Raw genomic sequence first — 12,290 nt, forward strand, 5'->3', positions numbered from 1 at the left:
AGTTTAAAATGCTGTGGTTTAAGTTAATATAATATTAAGTATATCAAATCTAAAGAGAAGACATAGAATGCTCGTATTGGGCTCATCCCCATATTTCTGTTGAAATACACTGCCTTTGTTTCAATTTTGAAATTAAAGAAGAGTTTAGTAAAATAACTGTCATTATTAATCTGGAGTAATTTTGTTTCAATTTTGAAAATAATGAAGAATTTAGAAAAATAATTCATTATTGATCTGGAGTAATTAGGTGTCAATTTTGAAAATGATGAATAATTTAGTCAAATAGCAATCATTCTTAATCTGATGTAACTGTTTCAATTGAGTTTTGAAAATAATGAAGAATTTAGTTAAATAACTGTCATTACTGATATTGCATTTTAAGGTAACAAGTTGGCAGAATCGTTAGCATGCCGGGCAAAATGCTTAGCAACATTTCATCCATCTGTACATTCTGAGTTCAAATTCCACCAAGGGCAACTTTGCCTTTCGGGGTCAATAAAATAAGTACCAGTTGAATGTTGGGATCGATGTAATCGACTCATTCCCTCCCAAAAAATTGCTGCCCTTGTGGAAAAATTTGAAATCATTATCAATATTGCATTTGGGACAAAAAGTAATGTAAGATTTTAATGGAAGATATTATATTAGATCATTCTAAAACATGAAAGTTTGTATCACAATCAGGAGTAGCCTCAGGCAGGTTAATATTGGAAAGATTGAAGAAAATACTACAGTTTAAATAACCAAGTTTTGAATAATGCAGAGTGTTTTTTTAACATACACTCACAACCATAAATTTGAGGGCTTGAGTCTAATTTATTCAAGCACAATACTTGACAAATTCTTATTTCATTGAACACTGAAAGATGAAAAGCAGAGTTGAGCTCGGTGAAGTTTAAACTCAGAACATGAAATGATATAAACTAAACACTGATGCTGCAAAACCACTGCCATTTTAGAACAATATAATAATAATCATGGTTTCCATATTCATTTCCTCATTTTGGTCTAAGGTAGGTAAATCCACAAAAATGATTTCAATCATATTTTGATCTTGATAGTTTTAAATGTTGGCCACTAATACTTACAACCTAATCATTTCATCTAGAGTTTTCATTGACTTTTCTAAATATCATTATTATCCAATAATGGACAATGGATTGGCAGAATTGTCAGAGTGCCAGACAAAATGCTTTGCAGTATTTCTTTCAGCTCTTCACATTCCAAAGTTAAATATCTCAAAGCAAACTTTGCCTTTCATCCCTCTGGCATTGATGAAATAAAATACTAGTCAAATACTGGGTTTCATAGTATCAACTAACCCATTTCCTCAATTTTTCAGGCCTTGTACCTATACTAGAAACAATTATTATCCAACAGAATTCCTTCATGCATTACATACCCTTATTATTTGAGTTTTGTCTTGGAAACAATATCGGTAGTCTTAAGTGCTTTTTCATTGAACTTACTTTAATTTTCCAGACTAAATGCATTTATCTAGTTTCATTCTTTTATGTTATGAGTTCAAGTCCCACAGGGACCAATCTCACTTTTTATCAACACTGCCCACTAGGATAGATAAAATAAGCGATTCATTTAATAGATTATACCTATCCCAAACAAAAATTAGCATGTAATTAGTTCAAACTGCTTCTATTCCTGTAACAACATAATGAACATGATTTCCATATCCACTTCCTCATTTTGGCCCAATTCTTCTGTCCTCAAAACTTTCAACTTCAGTTCAGAAATTTCTTTCTGTCTACATGAACTAATTTATAGTCAATAATTCCAGTGAAATATTAATAAGAACTAATTTTACTTGGCTACACTGTATATTTTCTATGTTAAAATTACATCAAAGACATTGAGCAATGCCTCCTGCAGAGAAATCAATTATAATGCAAATAGACACTTTATTATGTACAGAAATATGTAAATATAATGGAAATATTTAATATCTATAATTTTATGCTTTGCTTTTAATTGACTACAAAGAAAAATAAAGATCCATAATTTTAACTCTTTTATTTTTACTTTTCCAATAGTCACCAAGTATTAAATAGCTGCTTGCTGCTTCAGTGATATATTTGTATAAGTCAGCAATAAACCAGCTGAGTTATAAGAGTGTTGGATGGACTATCTTGCCATATTTCTTCTACCTCATTGCATTCTGAGTTCAAACCCTCATTGATGTCAAGTTTGCCTTTCATCCTTTCAGGGTCTACAAAAAAATAAAAAGCTACCAATCTTGGATGGTTGACTGGCAGGACTGTAAGAGAGTTGGGAAAATATGCCTTGTGGTATCTATTCCAAGTTTTTGTGATATCTCACAGCAACACCTGTGACAACACTGATGCCAAGATGTATCATGTTAGTAGCCTTTCCTTTGGACAAACATCAGAGGCATGGAGAGGAGAGTCTTGTATGTGTGGGCAACAGCCAGTCTTCCTCATAATAATCTTGACCAGGGTAGAAGCATGGCTGACTTTGACTTAGAGAGTCCCTATAATTTACGCTGTGTCTTGGCCTATGTATAATGATTTTGACTACAAAGTGATTAACAAAAATATCTGAAGACACTTTTCTCTTTGTAGTTGGTCAATTATACATGACATGAATGATAGTCTAAAGCTTGGTTAATACAGATAATGGTTTCTGAGAGTACTTCGTAAAGTGATTAGACAGTAGTTATGGAGAACGGTTTCCAAAAATCAAATCACAAATTTCAAAGAAATCACCAGCAAGATACCACTTTCTTTTCTCATACAATAAATGAATAAAAATCAGGAAAAAAAATAAAAAGTAGAATATTCATTTGCTTTTGATAATAAGATGTTAGTAAACAAATTTATGGTTTTTTTGAAAATGAAAATGGTGTTTATTTCATTCTAAATGTTACTAAGGTAATGTTAGAAATAATGTTTATTTCTAATATTACTTTAATAACTAACATTTACAAAAACCATAAATATTTTTATGAACATAATTAGGTTACAGCATATTTTTTCAACTGCTTTAGTCATTGTTGTTAGGACATTTAGTTAAAGGAAAGGTACCCTACACCACAAAATTCTGATAAAAAGTTAAACTTATTCCACTACACATTTGTGATAGTTAAGTGGACCTTGACCTAAAGCTGGTTTAAAGATAACAGCTAAAACAATTCTAAATTAATTATATTACTTAGCATGTAAAAAAGACATTAAATTATTGGTGAAGATAGATAAGATATCCATGTTAAATTATATAAAATTTCTGCCATAACACTTAAAGTGTATGAAAATATTTGCTGATTTGGACATTGTTAAATCCTCTGAATTTGGTTATAAAATTATGAAACCTTGCAAAACTTAACAGAAGTAGTATCATGTGGACCTTATCTTCCTGCGCATGTCATTAAAATACTTGAAAAACTTGACAGCAACACCAACAATCCACTTATTCCTTTTTCTAACTCAAAACATGGAAGAAGACTTCTTCACTTAACTACCATACAACTTACAAACTATAGCCAAATAATACATGACTGCTTTGATATCAAAACCCTACCATGAACCATCTTAAGTACAATTGACAGCAGCAGAGCTTCCTCTTTACTACCTGCTTATAAACAAAATAGGTAACATTTTTAAAGTAGTAATACAAAATGCTGTTGCAAACTACACATCACATCAAACTTAGTTAGAGTATAGAGAAAAGACATCTAAAATCTGTAACTCCACAAATAGTTTACCACGAGAATTCATCCTTTCAGTCTTTTTACTTATATCTAAATGACTTCCCTATATCTCTATAAAGATATGGTATCAAAGCCTCAAAAGCAAATTGTGTCACAATCACATCCTCCCACCTTCACCAGACACAATTGCATGTCAGCTACCTAGAAACTTGGCATCAGACAAATAGACTAAAAGTACCACTTCCCAAATCCACTATCTCTGATGTCAGATAGAGACACCTTTACATTCAACAAGATAACATGCAACACATACTGAGAAGATTACAAAAGTACAAAGAATTTCATGCAACATCTTTACAACATTCATGCAGAGTGCACATAGAAACTACATTTAATCAACACAATCTGGCCTTTGTGCCAGTGGCACGTAAAAGCACCCACTATACTCTCGGAGTGGTTGGCATTAGGAAGGGCATCTAGCTGTAGAAACTCTGCCAAATCAGATTGGAGCCTGGTGTAGCCATCTGGTTTCACCAGTCCTCAGTCAAATCGTCCAACCCATGCTAGCATGGAAAGCGGACGTTAAACGATGATGATGATGATGATGATGAATCTGATATATTCAAACAATACATCAGATCCATCATGAGTTATGTCAGCTTTACCTGGAACCCCAGTCTTGCCACAACAAACCACAAAGAACATTAAATGGGACAATTCATGCACACAGACCATTCTTACTCTTTACACAATGAAACACACTCCACCTGGGTATGTGAAGAGGATAATTTGTTGATGCAACAAGTCCCAACCTTTATAGTCCCTCTTACTACAATTATAATCATCTGGAAAGACCCAGATACATTTACAACACAGTATTAAAAATACTTTTTCCCTTGCACAATCCAGACCAAAATAAAACAAATATGTACAAAAATAGCAATGGTATCAATTATTCATTGCCCACTAGTTAGCACCAAATACAGCTAAGATGCACACAACTAATGTTAAGTGCAGAGATACAACAGCCAAGTTCGAACAGAGTTCACCTTGTTTACACACACAAATAGACTGTGGCAGTGGAAAAACAGCAACCCAGTGTGCCACATTGCACAAAATCTTGGGCAAATATCTTCTACCCTAGCCACCAGAGTGAAGTTTGGCGTACAGAAACTGGCAGAAGACTGCCAGATATATGTATGCACACATACACACATGCAAGTGATGAATGGTAGAATATCTGCTTAAATGTTCATTGATCAAAAATACACAAGTAGTATCTACATTTTGATTAAGTACCTTTATATTGAGGTTGACTTTGTCTTTCATCCTTAAGAGATTGATAAAAATAATACTAGACAAAGTACTGGGGTCAGTGTAATTAACATAGCCATAGTTTAAAAGATTGAAATCAGTAAGAGAAAAAAAAAAGAAAAGAAAAGATCCAATTAGTGATTCATAAGGTTATGACAACAAATTATTTTCCCATTAGCTGTAACTAACTCAAGATAAGAAAAGTACATAAAAAATTATAAAAAGGAAGTAAAACATACTATTAGTAACTCCAAAGTCTTCTAAGATTATATTACTATCTCACTTACAAATAGCTGTACTACAGCTTGTTTTATTTTTTTCAGGACTTAAAAACAAACAATATATATTCATATCAGAATTTGTTTTTTCACAATATCAGCATTTCTGTGCTTATGTGAGATAGATGGATGATGCAACAGTATACTTTTCACTGAATCTTGATTTTGTAAACATCACTTCTGAACTGCCAAAGTGTTCTAAATTTGATCTATTTAATACTTTGTAAATCTTCTACCACACGTATGCCTCCCATTCATTGGCATCTTAGCTTCCAGCATACACTATCCAATAGTATTATGTGTCCATACAAATGTACTTGTTCTTTCTGCATACATCTGCTAATGCTTTTGTATCCCATTCACTTTCAGTTCTCTTGCACTATCTAATGCCATATGGCAACATATATGTTACTCACACCTCAAATAGTCTGCCTTGTACTTATTAAGTACTTGTATTAGTACAAGTACTAATTAAGTACATTCAGTAACTAACCAAATAAAGAAAACGGCATAGTCACCAGGGGGAATATTTATAGCTTTATATAGCATCAATAGTCACAGATAGAGACATTACTGCATTATTATTGTATCCAGAAAGGTATTCTATAATAATTTAAAGTCTAAACAATTCTCTGGAAACAAATAAAAAATAAAAAAACCAATATCTGTGGACCATGCAAACAATTCTACTTACTCCAATCTGTCTGACAAATTACATTTCTACTCTGGATTAGCAATGAGAAGGACATCTGGTGTTCAAAACAAGAGCATTACACAAATTTTCAAATATGTTACAGTAACCCCATCTGTTACATAACACCCACACTAGTTTATTAATCTGTTTAAAGTTAAACCTTCTTTCCATTACCACTTACAAATAATCTACCTTGAGTTCCCTTATTGTCTCTTGTGTGTTGTCAAACATACACATTACTGTTAAACTTAACATCAAAGTATTAAAAGATAGAGAATCCTCTTAAACATCAACCAAAATTCCATCAATCTGGAAGAGGTAAAAGACCAAACACTACCTCTCTTCACCTGACAGATTATTGTTATAAACAATGATTTCTAATTTAGGCACAAAACCAGAAGCTGTGAAGGAAGTTTAATTTTATAACACTGACCCCACCCTGTATTTGACTGGTACTTTATTCTATTGGCTCTGAAAAGATGAAAGCAAGGCTGACCTCAGTGGTATTTAAACTTAGAATGTAAAAAGAGCAGGAAGCAATGCTGTTAAACATTTTGTTCCATGTGCTAATGATTCTACCATCTCTCTACCATAATAACAACAACAATAATAATAATGTGCATGAAGAGACCTTGTGAGACCCCTGACAACAGGCTGCTGTCTGCTCTCACAGAATCAACCTGAGGAAACAAAACCGAAGTACAACAACAACAACAATAATAATAATAATAATCAATCGGATTACAACCACCAAATAATCTCTAACCTTATAAACAGTAATAATTTCTTATACTTCAAAGAAAGTATCTGATTCACTCACAAATGCTTCATTCTCAATAGTTTCAGGTAGAGTAACTAGAAAGGTCAAACTTAATCTTAAGAAACTTTCTTCTAAACAGAATCATATTTAAATAGATATTGGCCCTAACCTATAATTGATCTTCGTGTGTAACATGAAAAAAACCTACAAAAAAGAAATGGTTTATATAAAACTCTTAAGTAACTATTAAAATAATCTCATTTTTTCTTTCATCTTTCATATATATATCTTTTAGCTTGTTTCAACCATTGGACTGTGGTCATGCTGGGGCATCACCTTAAAGGATTTAGTCAAACAAATTGACCTCAGTACTAATGTTTTGTGAGTCTGTTACTTATCCTATCAGTCTCCTTCACCAAACTGGTAAGTTATGAGGACATAAACAAACCAACACTAGTTGTCAAGCAGTGGTGTAGGGACAAACACAAAGACGCATATGCCATATATGTGATGGACTTCTTTCAGTTTCCATCTATCAAATCTGTTCACGAGGATTTTGTCAAACTGAAGCTAAAGTAGAAGATACTTGCATGAGGTACCATGCAATGGGACTGAACCAGAAACCATGTGGCTGAGAAGCAAACTTCTTACCACAAAGCTGTGTGTGTGTGTGTGTGTGTGTGTGTGTGTGTGTGCATACGTGTGTGCACGTGTATAGTTTGTTTTTCCATGCTAATATGATTTAGAGGTTTAGACAGGTAAGTATTCCCTGCAGAATTTTTATGATTGGATGCTGTTCCTGTCACCAACTCTTAGCTGTTTTTCAAGTAAGCTTGCTTTTTAATCCAGAGGAACTCGAAAGCACAGAGCTAATAGATGATTTGGTGACAGGAAAAGTCAACAGACATCATTAGTTGCAGTCAAGTTAGATTGTAAATATTCCTACAGACACACACACATATATATATAGAAATGCATACACTTATACACAAGCACACGCATACATAAAAGATTTTTTTTCAGGCATTGGTTGGTATGGAGTAAAGCAAAATACATCTGCATAAGGCACAGCATAGTGAGATTGAGCCCAAAGTCAAACAGATTAAAATATAACCTATTGTACTTGTTTATAAAAAGTTATATTTTTCTTTTAATGCTCTAATTTCTACCAAATCATTAGTGTGAAAAGTATAATTTATGACTAACATAGAAACTTTTTACAATTCAACCAGTAAAAAAGTAATAAGATTTTCTTATAATTTCATTTATATTATATGATTTACTTAATAGTGTCGAATATTTGACTAACTTATAAACAGAAATATTATGCTGATACCTACTTATTTTTATAAGTTAATCAGAAGTTTGAATGCAGTTACCAGGCAGCCCTGTATACCTGGAGAAATGACTTAGCTCTTAATAGTTGTAACTATAGACAGGCACCATAAGATGAAACCAGAGGAGGCAGAGAAAGTGAGAAAGTGACAGACATAAGTTTTTACTTAAAATCAACTAAAGCATTAAACAGCTGTAAGAATGAGATGACAGAATGAAAAAAAAAGGGGGTAAGAGATAGTGATGTACAAAGCTCAAACAAATTAAAACAAAAACAAAACATAAAACAAAATGTCTGCCCTCAATCCCAACTATTATTGATGTGTGGCATTCTCTCCAGACTATACATAAACATTTCCCAGTCCTTCTTCCCAAGATACATATCCCCTGAAACTTTCTTCATACTACTGCTTCCTCACCAACTAACCTGCAAATTTAATTTGAACATCAATCCAACTGACCAGTTATTCCAATCCATTTAATTTAGGAGAGATTTATAATGTTACAGCTTTTGGTCTTCATTGGGAAAATGAATAATATCTACCTCAAAGAGAAAAGTTTCAGGTATCACTACTTCTGTTATATATCATTAACCTTTCTTTTAGTTGCTTCATTCACTGGACTGTGACTATGCTGGGGCACCACCTCAAAAGGTTTAGTTGAACAAACTGACCCTACTACTTACATTTTAAGGCTGGTACTTATTCTATCAGTCTCTTTTGCTGAATCACTAAGTGGGGATGTAAACAAACCAACACTGATTGTCAAGTAGTCTGTATGTGTGTGTGTGTGGGGGGGACAGAAACACATATGATGGGTTTTCATACAGTTTCAATGTCAGCCCAGGACTATAGTTGTCCAAGGGGCCATGCAATGGGACTGAATCTGAAACCAAGTGGTTGTAAAATGAGCTTCTTAACTACACAGACATACCTGCACTTTTATTAAAAAAATTAAATAAATAAATAAAAAAAACTGAGCGAATGTTGTCTTCGTGGTCATTTGACTCTCTAGAAATAGCAGTCAAATCTCTATAAAATTACAATCAATCATCTAAGAAATGAATGACACTTAGGATAATGTAACCTTAGATACACAAGCTTGAAAATAATAATAAAATGGATGGTCATGGCTGGAATGCATTTGATGAGGAGTGTTCATCAGACAGAGCAGACCTGGATCCAAACAAACAAATATATATTTAAGCAGAAAAATTAAAATTCATTTGAGTATGTTTACATATTCCAGTAGCTATTTAAAAATACATTTAGATCACCAGTGCATTTCTAAATGTATTTTTAGTAATCTAAGTAGTCACTAGATATTTTGAAAAGATTTAAACATCTAAAGAAATGAAAATATTTCAAAAATGACAGACAAGTGATTAACATTCCTTTCAACTAGTTAAATATTTTGGAATAACAGTCTTAAGAAGCCAAGACATGTATATTGGCCTTCAGAAATGAAAACATTCAAATAAGCTTGACAGGAGGATTACAAATGTATAATTTATTCCACCATTTTCTTTTTTTTTTTCCTTTTATTAATTATTCTTGTATAAATTTTATCATATCTTGTCACAAATGAGATGCTGGAAATGAGCCAAAACCTAATTAAAAAATGAATAGCATGAAAGTGAATCCATTATCATTACAATAAAACATGTATGGCTTTCCAACTGCTTTTGTTGGTAGCTGGTACTTCTCAGATTTCTCTGACTTTTGATACCAACTGATCTGAAAACCTTTAAATTCTCTGATACAGAGTTCCAGTTTTGGAGTGATCTGAAAACTTTTCAACAAACCTTCATATTAGCCCTTTAGCATTTGAACTAGATATAACTGGCCCAAATATTCTGCCAGTTTTACGTTCAAAGCCATCAGAACTGGCCTCTCATGCTTACCTTACAATGTCTTTCTAAAAAGAAACAGTCACATCATCAAAATCTTAAATATAAATAAGTATCACATCAGATTACATCTGAATGTTAAAGAGTTAATTTATGTTCCAAAAACTGGCTTGATAATGGCATTTTACCAAACTCTTGATCATTTAAAAAATTAATTGAAACTAAGGTAGTGTATTTCAACAGAAATATGGTGATAAAAAGGTTAAATTACTTGTCATGTTTACCAGCAACTCTTTGAGCAGACGTCCTTAAACTTTTCCAGGCTACTACTACCATGATTCACCTGCCATAATTTCCTTGTACACCAAAGTCCTCAATTAAAAGCCTTATTTGGAATAATGATCTACAGGACAAGATGGAAAGGTAATTCCATTCTACTTGTCAAATTGTAGTACCACATGTAGTAGTACACATGTTCTATGTATAATTTCTTGCAGTACACATGCCCTAAGCATAACTTCTTGTACCACTTACTTCTACAACATTGTGTACCTTATAAGGAGGAGTTGCTGACCAAACAACCAAGTCATGTTCAGCATGAATAACAATGATGGATTTAAAAATGTGAGCAATAAAAACACTAGTCAATTTGATAGTATTTCCGTTGCTTATATCAGTGAACTATACTGCTATGTGGTGCCAATTTGGAAACAGCTATTAGAAGTGTCTTGGCTGTAGTAATAATGACAAGGTATAAGTTCCTCTTGGCTAGCTGTCCAGTAACTCATTAACTTGGTCATCCATATTTTCAAAATGTTTAAAATCAGTAAAAGCTAATTTCATAGTGCTTTTTTTAAAAAAAAATTTCATTACATTTTATGTAATTAAAAGTAATTTAGAAGGTTAATGGTCACCACAATTACTAACTCCTTTTCAATTAAGTAGAGACTCAATCTGGTCTACCTCAGGAGAATCTCACAACTCTTGCTATCTTTGTCACTTAGTTTTTGTTATCGTTTAGATCAGAGTTAACTCTGACCAAGCAGACCTATGAGGAACGATAAGCCAGCCATGATCAAACTATCTTTTCTTTAGACATTGCTGTATGTAATACCACATTCTTTTTATGTGTGTGTTATATTTTTTTAAACAGAAAAGTATGATTTGAAAGAGATTTAGTTGCAGGTTGAGCAACTGCATCGGGGCCTCTTTCAGCTTTATGTGCACAATAACTAACCTCATTTCCACTCAGCAAAATAAGCCAGTCATTGCAGTGTGTTGGAGATTAAGTTTTGTATCTGGGTCAGACATTTTGATCTATTGGTACATCTTTGTGAGGCAGACATAGTGTATTGGTAAGATTTTGTCTATGGGCCAGTCATAGTGAGTTGGGAAGTCTTTATCGGCAGGCCAGACATTGTAGTGTGTTGGCGAGTAAGCTTTTGTCTGTGGGCCAGATGTTGTAGTGTGTGAGTAAGTTTTATTGCCCTTACAATCAAATGGCTTTCTGCTTAAACTGGATTTTTTTTTTCTCTTGTACAGTGAAGCCTGTCAATATTGATTGGCTGCCATTACTGTGTCTTAGACACATCAATGTAAGCTAAAGAAATTTATAACTCTTACAATGTTAAAAGCTATTTCTCTTTTATTTTATTACAAATTACTCAGAGATTTTAAAGCTTGATGGCATCTTTAGCTTTCAAATGCTGAACTTTTGGTCAGTCAGTAGTGCGGTGCTTATCCAAGCAGCTGATGCTTATTTTGCTGAGGGGAAATGAGATTAGATATTGTGCACATAAAGCTGAAAGAGGCCCCAATGCAGTCGCTCAACCTGCAACTAAATCTCTTTCAAATCATACTTTTCTGTTTAAAAAAATATAACACACACACACACACACACACATAAAAAGAATGTGGTATTACATACAGCAATGTCTAAAGAAAAGATAGTTTGATCATGGCTGGCTTATCGTTCCTCATAGGTCTGCTTGGTCAGAGTTAACTCTGATCTAAACGATAACAAAAACTAAGTGACAAAGATAGCAAGAGTTGTGAGATTCTCCTGAGGTAGACCAGATTGAGTCTCTACTTAATTGAAAAGGAGTTAGTAATTGTGGTGACCATTAACTTTCTAAACTACTTTTAATTACACAGAATGTAATTAAATTTTTTTTTTTTTAAAAAGCATTATGAAATTAGCTTTTACTGATTTTGACTGGCCCATAAATAATGACTCACAAACCCAGTGCAATGTCAGGCCTACATATGTATTGTCTCATCATTCTGTCCATTATCTCATTTCCATAAGGATGTCTGCTTCTTGAAACTACTTAACTGCATACTACCTCCACTGAGTTCAACTCAACACACTTGTCTCT

At 33.1% G+C, this 12,290-nt stretch overlaps 1 protein-coding gene across 2 annotated transcripts in view; it reads right to left on the bottom strand.

Moving 5' to 3' along the window:
* LOC106868034 (UV radiation resistance-associated protein) overlaps positions 1-12,290 on the bottom strand; it is a 62,954-nt gene that overhangs the window by 36,689 nt on the left and 13,975 nt on the right. The gene's annotated exons all lie outside the window — the stretch shown is intronic.

This window comes from Octopus bimaculoides, chromosome 9 (genome assembly GCF_001194135.2).
Source record: "Octopus bimaculoides isolate UCB-OBI-ISO-001 chromosome 9, ASM119413v2, whole genome shotgun sequence".
Taxonomy (NCBI): domain Eukaryota; kingdom Metazoa; phylum Mollusca; class Cephalopoda; order Octopoda; family Octopodidae; genus Octopus; species Octopus bimaculoides.